Consider the following 24,093-nt stretch of genomic DNA (forward strand, 5'->3'; position numbering starts at 1 on the left):
CTTTATCAGATATATGTCTTATGAATATCCATTTTGTAGCTTGCTTTTCATTTTGCTAACTCCGTTTTATAATGAACAGAAGTTCAACATACTTCTTAATTTTCCTTTTGATTTCTTCTGACCCATGAGTTATTCAGTTATTTAAAAGTGTGTGATTTAATTTCTAAGTATTTGGAGTTTTTCCAGATATCTTCTTGTTATTTATTTCTAATTTAATTTCATTGCAATAAAATATACTTTGGGTGATTTGAATACTTTTAAATTTATTGTGACTTGTTTTATGACCCAGAATATGGTCCATCTTGGTACATATTCCATGTACTCTTTAAAATAGTGTATATTCGGCTATTATTAAGAGGCATGTTCCATAAATGTTAGTTGGGCCAAGTTGGCTGATAGTGTTATTCAAGTCTTCTCTGTCCTTGCTGACTTTCTGTCTACTTTTTCTGTTAATTACTGACAGTGGTTGATATCTGTGATTGTAATTGTGGATTTTTCTCTTTCTCTTTGGAATTCTATCAACTTTTGTGTCATGTATTTTGAAATTCTGTTGTTTTGTACATAAATGTTATATCTTCTTGATTAATTGACCTCTATCATTATGAAATGACCCTCTTTATCCCCAATAATATTCTTTTTTTTTTTTTTTTTTGAGACGGAGTCTTGCTCTGTCACCCAGGCTGGAGTGCAGTGGCCGGATCTCAGCTCACTGCAAGCTCCGCCTCCCGGGTTTACACCATTCTCCTGCCTCAGCCTCCCGAGTAGCTGGAACTACAGGCGCCCGCCACCTCGCCCGGCTAGTTTTTTTTTTTTTTTTTTTTGTATTTTTCAGTAGAGACGGGGTTTCACCGTGTTAGCCAGGATGGTCTCTCGGTCTCCTGACCTCGTGATCCGCCCGTCTCGGCCTCCCAAAGTGCTGGGATTACAGGCTTGAGCCACCACGCCCGGCCCCCAATAATATTCTTTACTCTGAATTCTCCTTTTGCATGATGTTAAGATAGTCTAACTTTCTTTTGATTGGTGGTCTCGCTTTTTTAATACAAACTGAACATTTTTGCTTTTTAAGTGGGGTGTTTAGACCATTTATATTTAATATGATTATTATGGATGGACCATATCAAATTTCTAATTGCTTCATTTTTTGTCCCAATCTGTCCTCTTCCTCATTTTCTGCCTTCTTTTGGGTTTATTGTATGTTTGAAAAATTATTTTATCTTTTTTATCTCTATTGTCTGTTTTATTTTGGATTTTTTCAGCCTTCCTTTATTATTTTAGTTTAGCTCCTTTGTTGCTTAATAGGTGTAATATTTTGTGTTTGTGTTTTAGTGGTTGTTTTAGGACTTATGTTTTACATTTTTAAATTACCATAGTCTACATTCAAGCAATATTATATCACTCCATTCATAGCAAAAGAACCTTACTGCAGTTACTTCAATTTCTTGTCTCTGGCCTTTGCACTATTATTGTCATACATTTCATATAACATTACTATTTTTGCTTAAAAATGCCTTTTCTTTTTTTGAGACAAAACCTCGCTCTGTTGCCCAGGCCACAGTGCAGTGGTGCGATCTCTGTTCACTGCAACCTCTGCCTCTTGGGTTCAAGCGATTCTCATGCTTCAGTGACCTGAGTAGCTGGGATTACAGGCATATGCCACAACCTCAAGCTAATTTTTGTATTTTTGATAGAGAAGGGGTTTTGCCATGTTGGTCAGGTGGGTCTCAAACTCCTAGCCTCAAGTGAGCTGGCCGCCTTAGACTCCCAAAGTGTTGGGGTCACAGGTGTGAGCCCTCACGCCTGGCCTAAAAATATGTTTTATAACAGATTAAATATGTTTTAAAACTCTTATATTTATGCCTATATTTGCCATTTCTGGTGTTCTACATTCCTTTGTGTAGATCCATATTTCCATCTGGTATTATTTTTCTTCTTCCCTAGGTACTTCCTCTAATATTTCTTGTAGTGTAGGTCTGATGGTGATAAATTCTTTTAGCATCTCACCTCTATAATCTTAGTCTCAGTGGGTTTGGACATCCTATTATTACCCAATGGAAGAATGCTTCCACCAGGGAACAAAGTAATGTTTCCATTAGATTGGGTGCTGAAATTACTCACTGATCATTTAGGGCTTCACATGCCAGAGAACTAACAGCTAGGGGTCACTGTACTTTCTAGAATCACCAGTATTGATTTCCTAAAGGGAAATTGGGTTGCTGCTATGCAGTGTGGGCAAGAAACAATATGTCTGGAACCCGGTAGATATATTGGAGAGCCTTTAGTACTTCAGTCCTTGTTAATGGAAAATTGGAGCAACCCAGTATAGACAGGACCACCAACAACTCAGATCCTAGAGTAATGATGGTTGGGATCACCTCAAGGACTGTAGCAGCTACATTTTATGCTAATTACTTTCTCTTTTTTTTTTTTTTGTGCTACCTTCTTTGAAGATCACTGCTGTTAAATAACTTTATCATATTATATATCTCACATAACAGAGTTGCTGATGGAATTTTGTGCATCTGTCCTGTTGGAGAGATAAATTTTTCACCGGGTAAAGCTCAAGCATGAAGGCTGAATGGTGGAAGAGGTAGGCTCTGATGGACATTACAGTTTACTCCTCTAGATCCACTTTTCCTCCCCAGGCCATGCTCCAGCCTGCTCTGTGCTTCAGCAAGTTGGCCTGTATGGACTATGCTGGTGGCTTCTTTGCACTCTGTCCTTTGGTTGGGCTTAGCCAATAAGAGGCACTGGCAGGGCTTGAGAGGGTGGGAGGAGAATGAGGTTGCATTATGTATTTTCTCAGATCATTCTCTGCTGGCCTGCCACGAATTGGCCACCTCACTCCACCAAAGGTAGTTCTTCCTGTCAGGTAGCCCTTTCTATGCAACTCTCTTTGAGTTCAAGCAGCTTCTTCCTCTTCTTACACTTTAGATCAAGGGGTGGTAACAGCTCCTAGCCCTTGCTAGCCTGAGATTACTGTACAAATTTATTGGTTTTCTTGATGTTTGCCTGCACATTATTAAACTCTTCTCATTATCCAAGTTTGCAAATGCCTTCTGTTTCTTGCTGGGATCCTGACTGGTACGGTTAACCTGTGGATTGATTTCCTTAAACTCATTTTTTCACCCCTTATCCAATCAGATATGGTGAGGAGGTGTAAGTTTAAATACCGTAAGCACAACTGAAGGCCAGCCCATGCATTTCCAGTGAAAATACTTTTATGAATAGAGGGCGTTGGCTTGATGGAGATCCCAAACTTGGCATAACACCCAGAAAACAAGTTTGGACATTATTTTCACTTTATTTTGTAATAGCCCTGAAATCACTCAGTAGTAACGAGGATGTTGTTGGTGCAGTGGCAAGGGTGTTGTAATGAGATATCCCTGGCTATCGTCCTTGGGCAGTGAGATAGTGATAGGTGAGGAGACGGGATTATTGCACTGGGAACTGGAGAGATTTTCAAATACTGATGGAGACAGCTTGAAGAGGGAGAGGAGGAGATGACAAATAACTGAGGGGACTTCTAAATACACCTTGATGTACTTCTCAAAGATAGAGGGTGGCCCTAAAAATTAGGTCTTAGAGTGTTGGCGGGGTCGGGGGAGGGGGTGGGGGGAGGAGGGTCTACAGGTAGAAGCTGACTAGAACTGTTTTTACAAGAGACCCTGAGAGATGTGTAGATGTGCTTTGTTGCCAAAAAGCTGGAGTATCACCCAGTTGCCAGCCTCCCATTTTTGTGAATAATGTGGCACAGCCCCGGAACACTGAGTATTTTGAACTGTAGTAGTTAAAAGCTATCTGTAAACGTTATCTATAAGACATCAGTGCCCTGGTCATGAAATCTGTATCCCCATCCAGAGGGTACTTGTAGTGGAAGAAATGGCATGCCAGCCCCAGGAGGCGATGTGGACCATGGACATCAGTGAGGAGAGCGGCGCTGGGCATATATGAGGGGTTCTTCATGAGCACATGTGTGGCACCTAGGGGACTCCTGTGAGTAAGAGTGGGAGATGGAGAGCTGGATTAGCCAAATAGTGGAGATAAACTGTAAAGTCTGAATTATTTCTAGTACTATGACTTCATTCATAGCCACAGCCTGAGTGTAGGAGCATTAGGATCACACTGCCACATGCTCCTCTGTCCTCTGGACAATCTTAGTTCTCTGTCCGATTTTTTTTTTCAGACTTCATGTTGTCATTTTGAGACTCTTTTTTTCCCATCTCTTCCTTCAAGTGGGACCTGGAAATTCCTGCTAGTATATTTTCCCAGGTTTGGTACCCCTTTATTTTATTCATTTTTACATTTCATTTTTGTTTTTATTTTTAATTTTTGTGGGTACATAGTAGGTATATATATTTGTGGGATATTATGAGATATTTTGAGAGATATTACTATGAGATATGAGATATTTTAATACAGGCATGCAATGCATAATAATCACATCAGGGTAAATGGGGTGTCCATCACTTTAAGCATTTATCCTTTTTGTTTCAAACAATCTGATATACTCTTTTAGTTATTTTTAAATGTGCAATTAAATGATATTTTTTACTATAGTCATTCTGTTGTGCTAGCAAATAATAGGTCTTATTCATTCTTTCTAACATTTTTTTTTGTCTCTGTTAACCATCCCCACCTCTCTCTCCCACCCGCAATACCCTTCCCAACCTCTGGTAACCTTCTTTCTACTCTCTATCTCTATGAGTTCAATTGTTTTAAGTTTTAGCTCCCACAAATAAGTGAGAACGTGTGATCTTTTAACACCCCTTTATTAATAGCCAAATTTTGGTGATTCATTAGTGTGCAAAGGTAGTATCTTTTCAGTTCCTACTATGTCATTTTCAGCACTGTACAATGCACAGGATAGTGTATAAACATTTTAGGTCAATTGAATTCTTTCTATTGTGTTTGGGTTTAGTTTTTCTCTCCTTTCATATATTTACTTCTCTTCTGAAGAACAAAGCATAGAGTAGAAATAATTTCTATAAATATTATTATGCAAATATAAATGCTTGTATGCAATCCACTTCCAGATGTACCTGGGTATTAGATGAATATGAATTCTCAATATTTCTAAAGAGAAGTATCTTATTTGCAAGTGTAATCCCTAACTGTTCCCAAATGCTTTCTAATAAATCCTTTTTATTCCTGAATATAAACTCATTTTCTCATAAGAAACCATCTGGAAGAGGCAAGAAGAGCCATGTCATCTTTTGCACATCTCACAGTGAATCTCTACCTTGTTATTTAATCAAGGTATCAACTCAAATTTTCGTAGCTTCTAGCTTGTGTTTAAAAAGTATTATTGAGGCCGGGTGCACTGGCTCATGCCTGTAATCCCAGCACTTTGGAAGGCTGAGGTGGGCCTATCACCTGAGGTCGAGTTTGAGACCAGCCTGATCAACATGGCAAAACCCTGTCTCTAACTAAAAATACAAAAATTAGCTGGGCATGGTGGTGTGTGCCAGAAATTCCAGCTACTGGGGGTGCTGGGGCAGGGGAATTGCTTGAACCCGGGAGGAGGAGGTTGCAGTGAGCGGAGACTCTGCCACTATATTCCAGCCTGGGCGATAGAGCGACTCCATCTCAATAAAATAAAATAAAATAAAATAAAATGAAAAGTGTTATTGATGTTTACCACTGGGTATGTACATTAGAAGTAACAAACTGAAGGCCTGGGGGATGGAGGGGACATGTGGATCTTCTCCATCAATCATAGTTATTCTGCCTGTTCCTACCAATCTGCAAACCTCTTCAACTTCTACAGCTTACTTTGACTCATCTCCTTCCCAAAAAGCAGATCTTTCACATAGGAGCATTGTGCCCTGTTAAGTTTGCCAAGTTTTCCGAGCTCAGTTAAGTTTATTGAGACTTGTCTATGACACAGCAAAAAGTAAAAATAGCACCCCACCCTCTTGGGATTGTTATTAGGATTAAATTAGTGAATACATGTAAAGGCTTAGAACATTGCCTAATGTATCTTAAGTGTTTAGTAAGTGTTAGCTTCTATTAGTGTTTTTATGATTATTATCATTTGACTCTGTGTCCTAAAGTGCTGAGACCAGTACTAGGGAATGAGGAGTTAAACTTGACACTGGGGAAAAACATGATTTCACAATACTAGTAATGTTTTATCAACCATTATAATTACATGTAAAATACTATTTTTGAATAACAAATCCAATCTGTGCTCATCATATTTGTAATGATCTTACCTACGTGATAGCTAGTGTTCTCATGTGTGTGTGTATATATAAAAATAAATCTATATATATTATAAATTATATAATATAAAATACATAAATTTGTTATATATAAATCTATATATTTATATATATATAGGTTTTATTAAGTTAGTCTATGGAGCAGAGTTCTTTCTGGAGTTCCAAATAACCCACTCTATTTATAATTGCTGGAAAATTCTAACTACTCATTACCTCATTAACCAAAACTGCTTATAGAGAGCATGAGATTCTTTGCATGAGATTCTCCCCCTCTAAAATCCCCCTAGAACTCATTCTTCATTGGAAATGTTTTATTTTTTGGTTGACTTAGAAGAAGAAAAGCATTGGATTAACTGCTCTATTTCCAAGGAAGCTTTTGAAAGTTTGAAAAGAAAGCACTGTGGTGAAAATATGCTTTCCTTTATGCACCAGGAAATATAGGAATGTAGGTTTTGCCTAAAACAAGGCAATACCTTGTTAATATTCATCAGACAAGGGTCTTAGTTTGAATACATGAAAGATTAGGCCACTATATATTCTGCATTGGGATGGGACAGAGGAAGGTGTTGATTTACTACAGAAACCAGATTTTGAGTGTGTTGCTCTAATTTGAGACTTTGGAATAATCTTCATGGGGTGGGGATGAATGTGTTCTAGGAATTTATGAAAACACTGGGTAGTCAGGCCGGGCGCGGTGGCTCACACCTGTAATCCCAGCACTTTGGGAGGGCGAGGTGGGCAGATCACGAGGTCAGGAGATCGAGACTATCCTGGCTAACATGGTGAAACCCCGTCCCTATTAAAAAAGAAAATACAAAAAATTAGCTGGGAGTGGTAGTGGGTGCGTGTAATCCTAGCTACTCGGGAGGCTGAGGTAGGAGAATGGTGTGAATCTGGGAGGCAGAGCTTGCAGTGAGCTGAGATCGTGCCACTGCACTCCAGCCTGGGCAACAGAGCAAGACTCCATCTCAAAAAAAAGAAAGAAAGAAAGAAAGAAAGAAAGAAAGAAAGAAAGAAAGAAAGAAAGAAAGAGAAAGAAAGAAAGAAAGAAAGAAAGAAGAAAGAAGGAAGGAAGGAAGGAAGGAAGGAAGGAAGGAAGGAAGGAAGGAACGGAAGAAAGAAAGAAAGAAAGAAAGAGAAAGAAAGAAAGAAAGAAAGAAGGAAAGAAAGAGAGAGAAAGAAGCAAACAGAAAAAAACACTGGGTAGCCAATAGGGAGAACCATGGCACACAGCAATTGTTGCCTATCCAGTATCTGTTGCCTCCTTCATTACTAATATCAGAATTCTAAGTGTTTGAAATGGCAGGTCCAGCTAAAAATATACATTCCCCAGCCTCCCTTGGAGTGACAAGTAGCCATGTGAAACAGTCCTGGCAAACGAGTTACAAGTAGAGGTTGCTGGATGTGTTCCAGGCAACTTTCATCTCTTGTGGCCTGGAATGCAAACACTATCAGGTGAAGAGGCAGCCCTTTGTGACCATGAAGCAACAAGAATGAGGCTAGCTGGGCGCTGTGGCTCACACCTGTAATCCCAGCACTTTGGGAGGCTGAGGTGGGCAGATCACGAGGTCAGGAGATCGAGACCATCCTGGCTAACACGGTGAAACCCTGTCTCTACTAAAAAAAATACCAAAAACTTATCCGGGCGTGGTTGCGGGCGCCTGTAGTCCCAGCTACTTGGGAGGCTGAAGCAGGAGAATGGCGTGAACCTGGGAGGCAGAGCTTCCCGGCAGTGAGCCGAAATCGCGTCACTACATTCTAGCCTGGGTGACAGAGCAAGACTCCATCTCAAAAAAAGAAAAAAGAAAAAAAAAAAAAAAAAAAAAGAATGAGGCTAAAAGTCACATTTTAGGGATGAGCAAGAAGAAACACAGGGCTGTGAATACCCTGATATTGTTGGGGAGCTGCTGTACAAACCTAGAGCTCCTACCTCTGGAGTAGGTAATGTATAAGAGCATCATATGATATTTAATTAAACCACTGGAAGTTTGGTTTTCTTTCTTTTGATTTTTCAAGCTTTTTAGGTGAGACAGAATGTATAGCTGTCTACATGGAATCATTTGAGGAAGTATTAACAGATAACTTTGACCAAAACAAAATAATCTCTTCTATTTTCTTGAGTATTCCTGAGATACTACAATACATCTCATTTTTTGTTTTTTGAGACAGGGTCTTGCTCTGTTGCCCAGGGTGGAGTGCAGTGGTGCTGTCATGGCTCATTGTAGCCTCAACCTCCTGGGCCCAAGCAGTCCTCCCACCTCAGCCTCCTGAGTAGCTGGGACTACAGGTACACACCTGGCTAATTTTTATATTTTTTGTAGAGATGAGGTTTTGGCAACACTTACATTTTTCCTAATGGTTTCACGTTCATTTTAAAACTCAAAAACTTCTGAAAAACAACTGTGTCAGTTGAAATAATGATTATGTCATTTTATTTCCTGTATTCTTGATGCTCTGACATCTGGGGCCTTACTGACCCTGAAGGGATTGCCCCTTCCAGGGTTAGTTAATAGCTAGAGATAGGAAATCACCTGTCTTTGAGTGTGCTTTTGATATACAAACCAACCACTTCAGAGCCCATAGCTGCAACCTCCTCGTTTTAGTGGGCTTTTACACTCTGGGCCACTAGCATCCTGCCCTAATCACTCCAGGGCCTGGTAACACATGACGAGGGTCCACTCTTATGCCTTGGGTTTGCTGAAATTATTCAAGCTAGTGAATCCTAAACCTGCTTAGCCTGCTTACCTTGCCTGGCTCATTCCTTCCCATGAAAACCACAGCAAAGCCTACCACCTTCAGTCCCTCCCACTCACTGACAGCTCATCATGCCTAAGTGTTTGCCATGTGGCCCCACATGGCATGCTTGGCCTTCTTTCTAGAGGACTTTGACTACAATTAAGACTTTCTCCTTCATGATAGTCATTTCCATGTCTGCATGTCTTACCATATCTGATTAAAACAAACTCCAAGTACTGGTTGGGTGTGGTGGTTCCTGCTTGTAATCCCAGCACTTTGGGAGGCCGAGGCAGGTGGATCACCAGAGGTCGGGAGTTTTGAGACCACCCTGATCAACATGGAGAAACCATGTCTCTACTAAAAGTACAAAAGAAGCCAGGCGTGGTGGTGCATGCCTGTAATCCCAGCTACTCGGGAGGCTGAGGCAGGAGAATAGCTTGAACCCGGGAGGCAGAGGTTGCAGTGAGCCGAGATCGCGCCATTGCACTCTAGTCTGGGCAACAAGAATGAAACTCTATCTCAAAAACAACAACAACAACAACAAAAACCAAAAACAAACCAAAAAACAAATCCTAGGTACTGTTGAACAGGAAACCCACTCAAAGGGCTTAAACATAATGAGATGCATTCTTTCTCACAACAAAAAGTTCCTGGATAGGGCAGATCCAGGTGTGGTCAGTTCAGTAGCTAAATTATGTCTTAAGCCCAGATTCTTTCTTCCTTTCTGCTGTCTTCCTCACAGGCTGACCCCTGGCTAGCCTCAACCTTGTCCCTGGCTAGCCTCCTTTTGGTCAAAAGATGGTTGCTTCTGTTCAAGGTGCCATTTTCAGACACTACAAAATGGAGCAGAAGAAGAGGGACTGCTTCTTCCTACGAAAGGAAAGATTTTCCCAGAAGCCTGCTCAGTAGATGTCTTCCTATCTGTTCTTCTCAGTTCTTCCCAGAACTGAGCAACCTGCACACCTTAACCTGTTACTATCAAGAGGAATGGGACCACCATGATTGTCTGAGGCTAATGAAGATTTACTCCTGAGTCGCAAAGAGGAGGGCTGAGCACCCCAACAAAAATAAGGGTTTGCTAATAAGGGAGGCTGGATAGAGAGCCAGCAGTGTCTGGAAAGTCCCTACACTTTCACAGTGACTTAGGATTTAAAGTAAAGGACATTCTTGTTTGCACAGGGAGAAAAGGTCCAAGAACATAAAACTCAGAATAAGCAGTCACTCTGTTGAGCTATCAGAGTACATTTTGGGAAACACAAATGTCCCCTCTTCTCCAATTTTGCCTGCAGATAAGTCAAGTAACACCAGGCTCCTCCTGAAGACCTCCCTGGCTCCTAAATGGCCCTCCTCAGCACATTCTGCTCCAACACTCATCTTTCCTCCACCCTCTCTCCTCTTTCTTCTCTCTCTCTTTGCTCTGCTAAAATCATGTGAATTTACTAAGCCATTTCTCTCTTCTTCCCTGAAGCTCTGCTTTCTAAGGGAATGTCATGGCTGCCCCAACTCATCCCTCTTTATTGTATTGGGATGGACAGAACTAAGGTTTCCACTTACTACAGAAACTGAGCTTTCCATTTTTCCATTTACTACAGAACTAAGTTTTCCATTTACTACAGAAACTGAGAAAATTATAGCTGTTGCTATAATTTGATGAGACTTTGGGATCATCTTCATGGAGATGGGATGAATGTGTGCCACAGCCATGCTTAATGACAGGGATAAGTTCTGAGAAATACATCATCAGGTGATTTTGTCATTGCATGAAAATCAGTGTGTACTTACACAAACCTAGATAGCATAGCCTGCTGCACACATAGGCTAGATGGTACAGCCTATTATTCTCATGCTACTAACCTGTATGGCATGTTACTGTACTGAATACTGTAGGCAACTAGAACACAATTGTAAGTATTTCTGCATCTAAACATATCTAAACAGAAAAGGCACAGTAAAAACACAGTATAAAAAATTAAAAATGGGATCAAGCGCTCATGTCTGTAATCCCACACTTTGGGAGGCCGAGGCTGGCGAATCACTTGAGGTCAAGAGTTCAAGACCAGCTTAGCCAACATGGCAAAAACTCGTCTCTACTAAAATACAAAAATTAGCTGGGTGTGGTGATGGGAGCCTGTAATCCAGCTACTCAAGAGGGTGAAGCAGGAGAATCGCCTGAACCCGGGAGGGGGAGGTTGCAGTGAGCCAAGATCGCAGCACTGCACTCCAGCTTGGGTGACAGAGTGAGATTTGATCTCAGGAAAAAAAAAAAAAAGGATAAAAAATGGTATACTTGTATGGGACACTTACCATGAATGGAGCTTGCAGGACTGGAAGTTGCTTTGGGTGAGTCAGTGAGTGAGTGGTGAGTGAATGTGAAGGCCTAGGACATCGCTTTACCACCTTAGACTCTATAAACACTGTACACTTAAGCTGCACTACATTTTTAAAAAAATTTTCTTCAATAACAAATTAACCTTAGCTTACTGTTAACTTTTTTTTAAACTTTATAAACATCTAAATTAAGAAAAACCTGTTGACTCTTTTGTAATAACACTTAGCTTAAAACACAAATACATTGACCAAGCGTAGTGGCTCACACCTGTAATCCCAGGACTTTGGGAGTCCAAGGTGGGAAGATCACTTGAGCCCAGAAGTTCAAGACCAACCTGGGTAGCATAGGGAGACCCTGTCTCTACAAAAAATTAAAAAATTGGCCGGATATGGTGGCGCACTCCTGTGGCTCCAACTACTTGGGAGACTGAGGTGGGAGGATCTCTTGAGCCTAGAAGGTCCAAGCGGCAGTGAGCCATGATCATGCCACTGCACTCTAGGCTGGCCAATGGAGTGAGACCTTGTCTCAAAAATAAATAAATAAATAAATAAATACACTGTATAGCTGTACAAAAATATTTTCTTTCTTTATATCCTTAGTCTATAAGCTTTTTTCTATTTTAAAAATGTTGAATATATTTGTTACTTTTACAACTTTTTTGTTAAAGATGAAGACACATACATATTGCCTAGGCCTACACAGGGTCAGGATGATCAATATCACTGTGATATTGACATCACATCAATATGTGGAGACATGTTGTCCCACTGGAAGCTCTTCAGGGGCAAGAACACCTGGAGCTGTCATCTATAACAACACCTTCTTCCAGAATACCTATTTTACAGTTAACTTTTATTTTTTTTAGTAAATAGAAGGAGTATACTCTAAAATAGTGATAAAAGGTATAATATCAACACGTAAGCCAGTAACGTAGTCATTCATTATCATTTTCAAGTATGTGCTGTTCCTAATTGTATGTGCCTTACTTTTATATGACTGGTAGTCCAGTAGGTTTGAGTTCACCAGTATCACCACAAAGACGTTGTGCTAAGACCTTATGATGGCTACAATATCACCAAGTGATAGGACTTTTTCAGCTCCATTATAATCTTATGGGACCACTGTCATATATGTGGTCCATCATCGATTAGAAACATTGCTATGTGGTGCATGACTGTATATGAATATATTGAAAGGTTGGTTAGTCAAAGGGTTGGACAATGGCAGGCAGTCAACAGAAATCTCTTTTCAACCAAGTATTCCAAGTGTTGGCCTCTTCAATCCTAATCCTGCTAATTTCTTAACAAATGGCAATTACTGTTAGAGACAGAAAAAACCAAAGTGTTTTTCCAACTCTTACATAATCAACACACAGAGTACTTCAGACCTTTGGTCACAAGAGTGTGTGTGGGGATTTTTCCCTGCACCAAGCAATTTTCCATGAACACCAGCTGATTGTCCCATAATCCAATTCTGACACTGTCTGCCTGGAGATAGGATCAGATCCCACAGGTTAAGGGCTCAGTCCTAGAAGACTGCTCCCATTTCAGATGCTAGTAACAAACCCCAGGTTGCAATCTGTGCTTCTGAACAGCCAGCTGTAATTTGGGGTTCCCGGAGTTTGATTAGTTTGCTAGAACTCTGGGAAACGTTTTATTTGCATTTGTGCATTTATTACAAAGGATATTACAAAGGCTATGGATGAGCAGCCAGATGGAACAAATGTGTAGAGTAGGGCAAATGGGAAGGGGCACAGAGCTTCCACACATTTTCCAGTGCACCACCCTCCGGGAATCTCCATATCTTCAGCAACACAGAAGCTCTCCAGACTCTGTCCTTTTGGTTGTTATGGAGGCTTCATTACTGATTACTTGTAATGTATGAATGATTACATCATTGGCCATTGGTGATCAAGTCAAGCTTCAGCCCCTCTCCCCTCCCTGTAGGTTGGGGGATGGGGTTGAAAGTCCCAACCTTCTTATCCTGCCTCGGTCTTTCTGGTGACCAGCCCCCATCTGGAAGCTACCTAAGAGCCCTCAGCTATCAGTCATCTCAGTAGCCTACAAAAGACACTCTGAGAACTCCAGAGATTTCAAGAGTTTTAGGGGCTGTGTGCCAGAAGCAGAGGAGCCAGGTGCAGAGACCAAATATGTATTTCTTACTATATAACAATATCACCCGACTGTAAGGGAATTTGCCAACTATATCCCACATGACAACATTTTCATTCTAATCACTTTATTTAGGAGGTTTGAAAATGTGGATAGTCCAAATTAAAGCCAGGGGAGTACAGAGAGTTGCAGTTACTCCAGATTTATCCCCAACTGGGGGCCTAAGTTAACTGTGGCGTGGGTATGACTGAAATCTACCTAGCTTCATTCAGCCATCTCTAAAGTAGATGAAGACCTCGTGATGCCAGGTGTGTTACCATAACATCAGATCAGAGACAGAATCTTATCCTGGTGAAAGGAAGAGCCCTCGAGCCAGGCTTGCCTGAGTTTGAAACCTGACATAGCTGTCACTTTAAATTTGGTCCATAATGTGTCTCACTTCAGTTTTCTCTTGTAAGTTGCAGATAATAATGGGGTCATTATAAAGGGCAAACATATGTACAGCCTCTACCTATAACAGTGTCTGGTATCGAGTATGTACATAGTAAGTGGAGGTGCTAATGTTACCATGAAAGTGCGTGCAACGTAAGTCACTATGTCCTTGTCTTGATTAATTGGTTAGAAAAAAAGAAGTCTTCCTTATTTCTAAGCTTCTTCATGCTCCCCTCTGGAGAATCTGCCCAGGGGACAGAATTACTGAGACTGCCTCCATCAACACTTCTCCATTTTCAGACTAGTATCAGACCCTTTCATTCAGTCTTGCATTATTTGTGAGCATGGAAACATTCATAGCCACTTAAATAAAAATAGTAGCATCTATATTTAAAAATTCATACATCATGGGTTAAAATATTAGAAGTGACAGCTGGAGTTAGAATGAGGTTTTGGTGATATCTTAATGGTGCAATAAGAAAGCTCCAAAATGCTTGCTTCATCCCTACCCTCAAGTCATCAGAATAGTCACTGGAAGGATTTTTATTAATAATATATGGGTCACCATATCGGACAAATAGCAATGGTCAGCTGTCCATAATTCTTTCCTGGACAGAGCAAATAGAAAGCAACCAACCAATGGAAACTGTAATCTGGGAGTATTTTATCATGGCAATATAATTTTAAGTGGAAAATTTCTATATGCCAGTTTAATACACTTTTAAAATTTGCCCATTGTTGCATCAAGGCCATTTTTGTGTTGGTCTACATCTAAATCACCTTTGCCAGGCATGGACCTCTTACAAGGAAAAGATATTTCTATCATTCCTCATAATATCCAGGCAAAACACTAGTAAATGTCCTAATAATAGGGACCTGGATGGTTGTAGTGTGATTTGATTTTTCTTCCATTTAAGTGTGATAGAATCACAAAATGGGAGAGCAAAATGTCTGAGAGATTATAGCCGCACAAACACTGTGTGGTTTGAAACCTTGGAAAACTCACTGTCCAGAGATGAATGCCAGATTATATTCTGTATCACGTGCTGAAAACAAGGTTGCAATCTAGGCCAATGGAGTGCTTTTCTTTTCATTCTAAAGCTGCTTAATGTGTGTAAAATATTGTCACAATTTTAATGCAGTTAAATATTCTTACACTTGCTGCAAATATAAGTATTATAAAGAGGTATGTCTCTCTGCTAGCTTCTCATGAAATAATTGCAAATCAAAGTGACACAAATGGCTCAGAAAGAAATGTGAAATGAAAGGGTTCATGTGTGAGAAAATAATGGTATATATTGAGTCTGATGTGAACCTACTTTAAAACCTGTATTTTTGTGTTATGTTTTCTTCTCAAAGAAAAGGTTTTCAAGGTCCATCTCTAAAGGCTGTTTAAGCATTATGTATCTGAATTAGAGGCTTACTTGTACTGAAACGTGACTGTTATGTTTCTTTTGTTGCTGAAGGAAGGCTCCGTGGCATGTTAATTTTTTCAGTCACTGATATTTACTTTGAGCAGGAGCTATGGAAGAGCTGTGATAATGATCCAGGAGATAAGCAAGTGAGAGAACAAAATAGAGCAATGTAGAAAAGTTGCTCACGTTACATGGAAGCCAGGTGTCCAAAAAATGGAATTAATAGAAGAGGCAATTTTGTACCAGATTGAGGAAACTTTGGACTTGGAGCCAAATCCAATCTTCCACTTCAATTTAATCCTATGCATGAAACAAACAGCAAGAGACTATATTTTCATTTATGCCTATAGTTACCCAAGCACAATGAAAACATAAAACTGACCATTGGCAACTTCTTTAAAAGCCACAGAGTGTGGAATGGAGGCTGAGCCCAGACCATTCTCTCTGCAGCTTTTCATTTACATAATGCAATGTTGTCAGCGTTCTCACATGATTTCCTAAGCTGCTGATTGATGAAGTAGCAGGGCAAGGTAGTTTGATGTGGTGCAAAGCGCACTGGTTTTGGAGGCACAGATCTGGATTCAAAGCCCCAGGGGTCATTTATTAGCTATTTACTGTCTCTGAGCTTCAGTTAAGCCTCCTCTTTTGCAAAAGAGTACTAGAGATACTAAGTTTCTTCTAAGGTTCTGGGGATGATTAAATGGGATGATTTATGGAAAGCATTTTTTACACAATAAACAGCAGTTGGTGTTATGCTAACTCAATGCTGTTGATATCATAAGTTTTGTTTTCGAAAACATCCCTTTCAAGATGTCCATGCAATTTCTGGGTTTGGTGCAGGTCCCTCAGGCCTTACCTTCCCACCACTGTCCTTCTGTTGTCACAGGATACTGCTGCTGATCCCTACAATGCCTGGGGACGTTTATCCTTCTGCACCCAGCTCTCCTCTGCTGCTGTCAATACCACTGCTATTGACGCCCCTGTGGCCTCCAGGGAGAGGGCATTGCTCTCCCTGTCTACCTTGTCACCAACTTGGAATACATTCTTTCTCTTAATTCCCCACTACAGGGCAGACACCAGCCCATTTCTTGGTGAGAGTTTACCGGGAGTTCTGAAGTGATGGACAGGAAACATAACTCAGAGAGAAATTTACGGACACAGCCTACTTCCTGTGCCATCCTCCGGGTGCCTTGCTGGGCCCCCAAAAGAAGAGCTCCAAAGTGCTCCAGATATCAGAGCTTGGGCCTGAGCAGCTCCAAGTCTCAGACAAAGGAGGAGATATTCCCTCATAACCAATTTGAGGCATGCCTCTGAGTCCTCTTTTCCTGTCTCATAATTATCTCTTCCCGGGGTGATTCTTGTAGGAATAAACTCAACCCCCACCAAGAAGAAGGTGCTCTGGTCATAGTAAAATAACAGCCCCAACAATAAATGGGTGAAGATGAGCCTCAGTCGAGGCATGTCATGGAGATACAGGACTTGTTGTGATCTGCCACTCCCTCCTCACCCCCTCACCCTCACCCACCTGCCTACCTGTCCAGCTTCCAGGTTTTCTGGGAAATCATTTGTTGAGATTGGTTGAGCCCCTGGGGTTGCCAAGCAAATGAGGCTGGCCAGTTGGAACCCGTATGTGGGTTCTGAGATTGGACTCCAAGACCCATCATATTGGTAGCAATGAGGTTGTGGCTATTCTACTTTCCTTTCACAACTGGCTCTGGAATTGGGCCAAAATGAAGCTACAGGAGGAAAGCAGGACATCGGTGGGTGACTGAAGGAGCAAGAGAGGGGAGAGATAGAAAAAACAAGTGTGTCATTTACATCAGGTATAACTCCCAATACAATCCCTCCCCCCTCCCCCCTCCCCATGATAGGCCTCGGTGTGTGATGTTCCCCTTCCTGAGTCCAAGGGATCTCATTGTTCAGTTCCCACCTATGAGTGAGAACATGCGGTGTTTGGTTTTCTGTTCTTGCGATAGTTTGCTGAGAATGATGGTTTCCAGCTGCATCCATGTCCCTACAAAGGACACAAACTCATCCTTTTTTATGGCTGCATAGTATTCCATGGTGTATATGTGCCACATTTTCCTAATCCAGTCTGTCACTGATGGACATTTGGGTTGATTCCAAGTCTTTGCTATTGTGAATAGTGCCGCAATAAACATACGTGTGCATGTTGATGGGTGCTGACAAGTTGATGGGTGCAGCACGCCAACATGGCACAGGTATACATACGTAACAAACCTGCATGTTATCCACATGTACCCTAGAACTTAAAGTATAATTAAAAAAAAAAACCAGAATGATGAACATGAGGATTGGATGAAAAGAAGCGTAGGGCAAGATAAACGTGTTGTAAAAAGAATGTGTGTTCTGTATTACAAATTCTATTCTAAAATCAGTGCTAATTAAAAAGAAATCAACAAAGTCCACAGAGAAAAAAAAAAGAAATTTTAAATTATATTCTAAGTATTGGTTGTTACAAAGTATTAACTACAGAACTCAAAAGTGATGTAAATTTAAATAAACTTTGATACAGATTAAAAAAAAAAAAAAGAAAAAACAAGTGCGGCCAGGGAAGTGTGTTTGTCTCCTTTGACTGATTCTCTCTCCCTTTCTCGTGTGTGTGTGTGTGTGTGTGTGTGTAATTTATAAATATCAATGAATGGATATGCACACATATTAAATATTTTATTCAATGGAATATATATTTGAATACAGTATATGTATTGAATAGACACAGTTGAATATATGTATCCATTCGAATAGGTATACATATATACCTATATGCATATATAAGTGTGTATGTGTATATATATTCAACTGCTGTCTTTAAATCTTTGAGTCTTACTGCATCCCTCAGAATTTTTTTTCAACAGTATTTCCTTTCTTCCTTCTACTTGTCTCCCAATCTCCCTTTTAAACACAGCCACAATATGGAACAATAGTTTTAAAATTGTTTTCTTCTAATGTATTTTCCTGTTAACAGTTTTTCATATGCAAAGTGGCTGAGACTTATATTTGATATATATCTGTTTTTTACTTATGTTGCCTCTGGACATCTTTTTCCCATGGTCAGTAAACCTCTACAGAAAAATGTCTCCACCCTTGTTCTAAGTAAACACTGGAATGTCCCCCTTTGCAATGCTGCCTGCCCATGAAATGCTGGGCAGCAACCTCTGCCACCCAGCCATGCTGGCAGGGAAAACAGTCAAGAGGGCTCTGTGCTAGAGCAAAGCAGCAGGTTAGTAAGATGAAGGGCAGAAGCGGTAACACAGGCAAGATCTTGCTGGCATCTATGGGATCAGTTCCTACAGCTCTAATATAACTCGAGTTAATAAAGTACATGTTGTTGCAAAGTCAAGCACCACTAGAGCTGACTATTAAGATTGGCAATGGGGAACCAAAAGCAAAGTGCTTGGAACAAATGGATGGCTTTTCTCCAAGACAGGCTGGGAAAACATACCCTGTTTTCATGCACACAGTTCTAATCTGTGCCTAAAAGTATGTGGAAGTAACTAAGGAGAATAGAATGCTGAGAATTTTGTCTTTAGAGTTAGAAAGATTCCAGTTCAAATCCCAGCTATGCATCTGCTACTTGAGCTGTCCTTGGCAATGTTACAGAGGAGATTTCAGACACTGGATCAGTTTGGTGAGAGATATAGTAAGGCAGATAAAACTTTCAGCACTTCTTATAATCAATTCCAATTTCCAGCTATATCTAAATAGGCCAGTCCTATGTTAGGTAATGAGGCAATACATTTTACTCATGAAGATTCTACTTAGTTCCAGGTTTCTAAGTGTGCTCCAGGACTAGGGCTGAGTTACAGGGAATTTCTGGCTCCAAAATTCAAGAACCAAAGCCAGCACATCTCTTTACAGTCTTGCTTCCTACCTAGTGCCGTATGGGAGGCACTAGCTCCTAACAGCCTACGGTGAACGTAACTAGCTCCTGACCACTGTCCTCTCGCCATCAGACAATGCATTCAAGGTCTTAGAAATCTGAAACTGCACATATTCCTTCATCTGTCCTGGGTGGTGGAAGATAATTCTGAATTTTGATATTTAAATTATAGTTAATGTTAATTGAATATTAATATATATGGCAATGTGAATTTATTAATCCTCTCCAAATCATATAATTTATTTTATTAATATTATTAATAAAATTTATTATGTTGATTTATTGTGTATTAATGCTCTCAACATAATTCATATAACTTCAAAATAGTTATCTTGAATTATATTTATTTTATTATCTTATTTATTTTATTAATCCTCTCAAAGGAGTTATTATTTTATTAATCTCCTCAAAATTTTATTCTTTTATTACCCTTCTCAAAATCATATAATTCAAGATAACTATTTTGAAATAAAATAATATTTGAAATTATATTTTGAAAAGTCACACTGCATACCTCAGAATGTCAAACTAGAATGAACAGCACTAAGATATATTCTAGTAAAATTGCTGTACCTTATAAAAGAGGAAAAAATACTTTGGGGGATCTAACCAAAAGGATATACAATTTAGACAGGGGAATAAATTATACTATCATCAGACTTTCAAACAATAACAGATAAAAACGTAATGTATACGATATATTCAAAGAAAAAAATGCGAGGCAAGGATCTTATATCCAGCAAAACTGACTTCCAAGCATAACCTGAACAGACTACTAAAGATGGAAAAACTCAGGGAATATTGTTGGCGTGAGGTCCTTCTCAGAATGATATTCAGACAACCAAAATAACTAGAGATATAATGACAGGAGATGAGCTGGTGAACATTAAGTGTATTGTTACTTTTGGAACTAAGACTTAATGAGGCTCAAAAGAAAGAGAGTACACTATGTAATGGATATATGTTCTGACAACGTAGACACTGGACAACAATTAAAAATGGGAAGAACATGTGAAAATTTTAAAAAACACTTTTAGTATATATATTGGTAGTGGTAGTATTAGCTTGCTTATACTGTGTGGTTTGAACAAATAGTGATGGTATATTCTAATTGTATCATCCCCAGTATCCTTTAGAGCCAGGATTCTTGGTGTGAAAGAAAGAAAATACAGTTGTAATATAGAAAAGTGTAAGTAAAACATTTGTAACCCTGTATTTAAATATAAAGTCAATATGAACTTATTATTTTATCTCACATATAATTTTTCTAGCTCTATCCACTAAAAATGCCTTAAAACAATGACTAATCCAGTAGCAACAAGCATCCTAGTACCTAGGCAGTGGTACTGAAACACTACTAGATTTTTCCACTGAAGGATATCAAGGCTTCTTGGAGAAATGGTTGATTCTAGTTCTGGAGTAGGAATGCACAAAATGAGCCTGGAACATCTTGTCATGTCAGAGAGCAAGCAAGTTATCAAAGATGACTGGGTCACATCAAAAGGATTCAGGAGCTAGCTTGAAGATGCTCCCTGGTCAAATATGGAACAATATGAGCTTTAATAAAGATAATAATTGGAAGTGGGGAAAGAAACAAGCATTTATCCTCACTTGCCCATAAGAACTATTCCACTGAGTAACCAAATAGTAGGTGGAGAAATGTTTCTCTTTTAAAATGTACTTCAATGAATAAGGAAAGAAGAAGTTATAGAATTTAACATTGTCATTTTGCACCTGACAATGAATTAATGGATTATAGAGGTCTAGCATAATGGCTGCAGATTATAGAAAAATAGACAACAAAACATCATTTGCTTCCCAGTGGAAGAAACACAGTCACCTATAGTCTTGCAAAAGAGATCAAACCTGAGTCTTAATCCACGAAATCTAGAGTATGAGAAATATACTACAACTCAAATGGCCCAGCCTCTTTAACAAATACATTGTAAGGGGGAAGAAGGATGGAGGGAAACGTGTAGACTAAAAGAGATCTAATGCACATGTCAAATTTGGTTTAAATGAGAAAGACCAGACTTCTGTTTTCAGTTGGTGAAGGAAGCACACACTCTCTGTCCCACTAATCACAACTAAAAACACGGGGACAGAGTAAACAAAGCAACTGTCTGAGGACTCTGAAAATAAACAATAGCAGGTAGATTGGGAAGAGAATTAAAAATTTGAAAACTGGTGAATGGCATGCAACTTTCCTATTTCTTCTCTTTTCATATTTCCCTGATTAGTCTCTGGGTAGCCTGAATCCTGGAACTGCATAACAAGCAAGGGTAGAAAAATCTCCAGAAAAATCCCTGTTTTTCTAAGCAGAGGATAAGGAAGGGGTGGGGTACTTCAGGACAAAGACAGTAGGGGAAATCCCCTGTTTTCTTCCTCTCCTGCCACCTCCCATGGGGCAAGACCCAGTCCTGAAGATGCATTATTGCAGCCGTGTTGGTGGCAGCAGTGGTGAACAGTCAACTAAATCCCTGAGAGAGAGAAAAATCCTCTCTGAGGAAAGAAACAAGGAAAAGGATCCCTGTTATCTGAAAGGGTGGGGAGAGCCTTTTGCTTCTTTTCTCTTGCTGCTTCAACCTGGAAGTGAACCATACCATGGAAAGTGTGTAACAGAATGGGGAGGATAAAATCCTGTATTTCTAACTAAGAGAGCAGGAAAAGGGGATTCTGAGAGCTGGAGAGCATAGAGATACCACAGAGGAGGGAGCTTGAGAAAAGAATTCCATAAATCTGTGCATGAAGTCTCAAGTCCACTCCCAGATATACCTGATTGGAAACAGAAAACAGAAGAGGGAGCAATTCCCAACTCATCTTAGGAGACCAGCATTGCCCTGATACGATAATGAGAGAATGTCAGTACAACAAAAGAAAACCACAGAACAATATCTCCCATGTAAAGATGCCAACATTCTCAACAGAATATTAGCATATCAAATTCATCAATATGAAAAAAGAATAATATGCCACATCCACATGGATTTTATCTCAGAATGCAAGGCTGGTCCAACATTTGAAAATCAATGAGGTCCACCATATTAAAAGACTAAAGAACAAAAAACACAGTATCATCTCCATAGAAGCAGAACAAGCATTTGAAAAAATCCAAAACACCTTCACGATGTGATCACTCAGCAAACTAGAAATAGCAGGAATTTTTTTTTTTTTTTTTTTTTTTTTAAGACGGAGTTTTGCTCTTATTGCCCAGGCTGGGTACAATGGTACAATCTCAGCTCACTGCAACCTCTGACCCCCTGGGTTCAAGTGATTCTCCTGCCTCAGCCTCCCAAGTAGCTGGGACTACAGGTGTGTGCCACCATGCTTGGCTAATTTTTGCATTTTTAGTAGAGATGGGGTTTCGCCAGGTTGGCCAGGCTGGTCTTGAACTCCTGACCTCAGGTGATCCACCCGCCTCGGCCTCCCAAAGTGCTAGGATTACAGGCATGAGCCACAGTGCCTGGCTGGGAAATTCTTTAATCTGATAAAGGACCTCAACTAACAACCTACAGCTAATATCAGACTTACTAGTAAAAGACTGAATGTTGCCCCCTGAGATCAGGAGCAGGACAAAGGTGTCCACTTTCACTGCTTCTATTTCACATCATGCCGGAAATTGTAGCTCATGCAATTAGGCAAGAAAAATAAGGTGCAAACATATTAGGGAGGAAGAAATAATACAGTTTCTATTCAGAGACAACAGGATTATCTATATAGAAAATACTGTTATTTAAAAGTTCCTAGAACCAATAGGTGAAATTAGTAAGGTTGCAGAATGCCAGGTGATCATACAAAAATCAATCTTACTTCTACATCTTAGCAATGAATAATTGGAAACTGTAATTTTTTTTAAAGTACCATCTACAATAGCTTCAAAAGCTAAATAGGTATAAATATAACAAAAGACATGTAGGATCTATATGCTAAAAAGTACAAAATGTTGGCCGGGCATGGTGGCTCACGTCTGTAATCCCAGCACTTTGGGAGGCCGAGGTGGGTGGATCATATGAGATCAGGAGTTCAAGGCCAGCCTGGCCAAAATGGTGAAATTCCATCGCTACTAAAAATACAAAAATTAGGCATGGTGGTGGGCACCTGTAATCCCAGCTACTCAGGAGACTGAGGCAGGTTATTGCTTAAACCTGGGAGGCGGAGGGTGCAGTGAGCTGAGATGGCGCCACTGCACTCCAGCCTGGGTGACAGATGGAGACTCCATCTGAAAAAAAAAAAAAAAAAAAAAAAAAAAAGTACAAAATGTTGATGCTAGAAGTCAAAGTAGACCCCCAAAATGGAGAAACATGCTTTGTTAATGCATTGGAACACTAAATATAGTTAAGACGCCAATACTTGTCAAATTGATCTATAGATTCAGAATGATTCCAATAAGATAATCCCAGCAGAATTTTGTAGAAATACACAAACTGATTGTAAAATTTAGTGAATATTGAAGGAACTACCATAGCCAAAGCAATTTTGTAATAGAACAGCCAGATGACTCCCATTACTGGATTTTATGACTTATGGTAATCTAGACAGTGATTTTTGCATAAGGATACACACATAGCTCAATGGAATAGAAAATACAATCCAGAAATAGAGCCACACAAACATGGTCAACTTATTTTTGATAAAGGTGTGAAGACTAAATGGAGACAGGAGTGTTGTTTTAACAAATGGTCCTGGAACAATTGGTCATCTATATACCTTATACCTTATAAAATATTTTACTTAAAATAGACTTTATACTTAAGCCTAACTTCTTTTTTATTACAAAAATTTTAGAAGAAAACAAGAGAAAATCTTTGTGATCTTGGATTGGGCAGTTTTTGGGATCGTGTCAACCAAAACATGATCTATAAAAGAAAAAATGATAAAGTGGACTTAAAAACTAAAAAATTTTGCTCTCTGGAGGACAATGGTAAGAGAATGAAACAAGTGAGAG

General features: G+C 39.7%; 1 long non-coding RNA gene across 1 annotated transcript in view; it reads left to right on the top strand.

Annotated features, from left to right (window-relative positions):
- LOC105482486 (uncharacterized) overlaps window positions 1–24,093 on the top strand; it is a 148,497-nt gene that overhangs the window by 25,988 nt on the left and 98,416 nt on the right. Inside the window, exon 2 of the long non-coding RNA XR_987653.2 lies at window positions 2,496–2,587. This is a non-coding gene — a long non-coding RNA (uncharacterized lncRNA). The remainder of the gene's footprint in view (window positions 1–2,495; window positions 2,588–24,093) is intronic.

The sequence above is a fragment of the Macaca nemestrina genome, chromosome 5, assembly GCF_043159975.1.
Source record: "Macaca nemestrina isolate mMacNem1 chromosome 5, mMacNem.hap1, whole genome shotgun sequence".
NCBI classification, from domain to species: domain Eukaryota; kingdom Metazoa; phylum Chordata; class Mammalia; order Primates; family Cercopithecidae; genus Macaca; species Macaca nemestrina.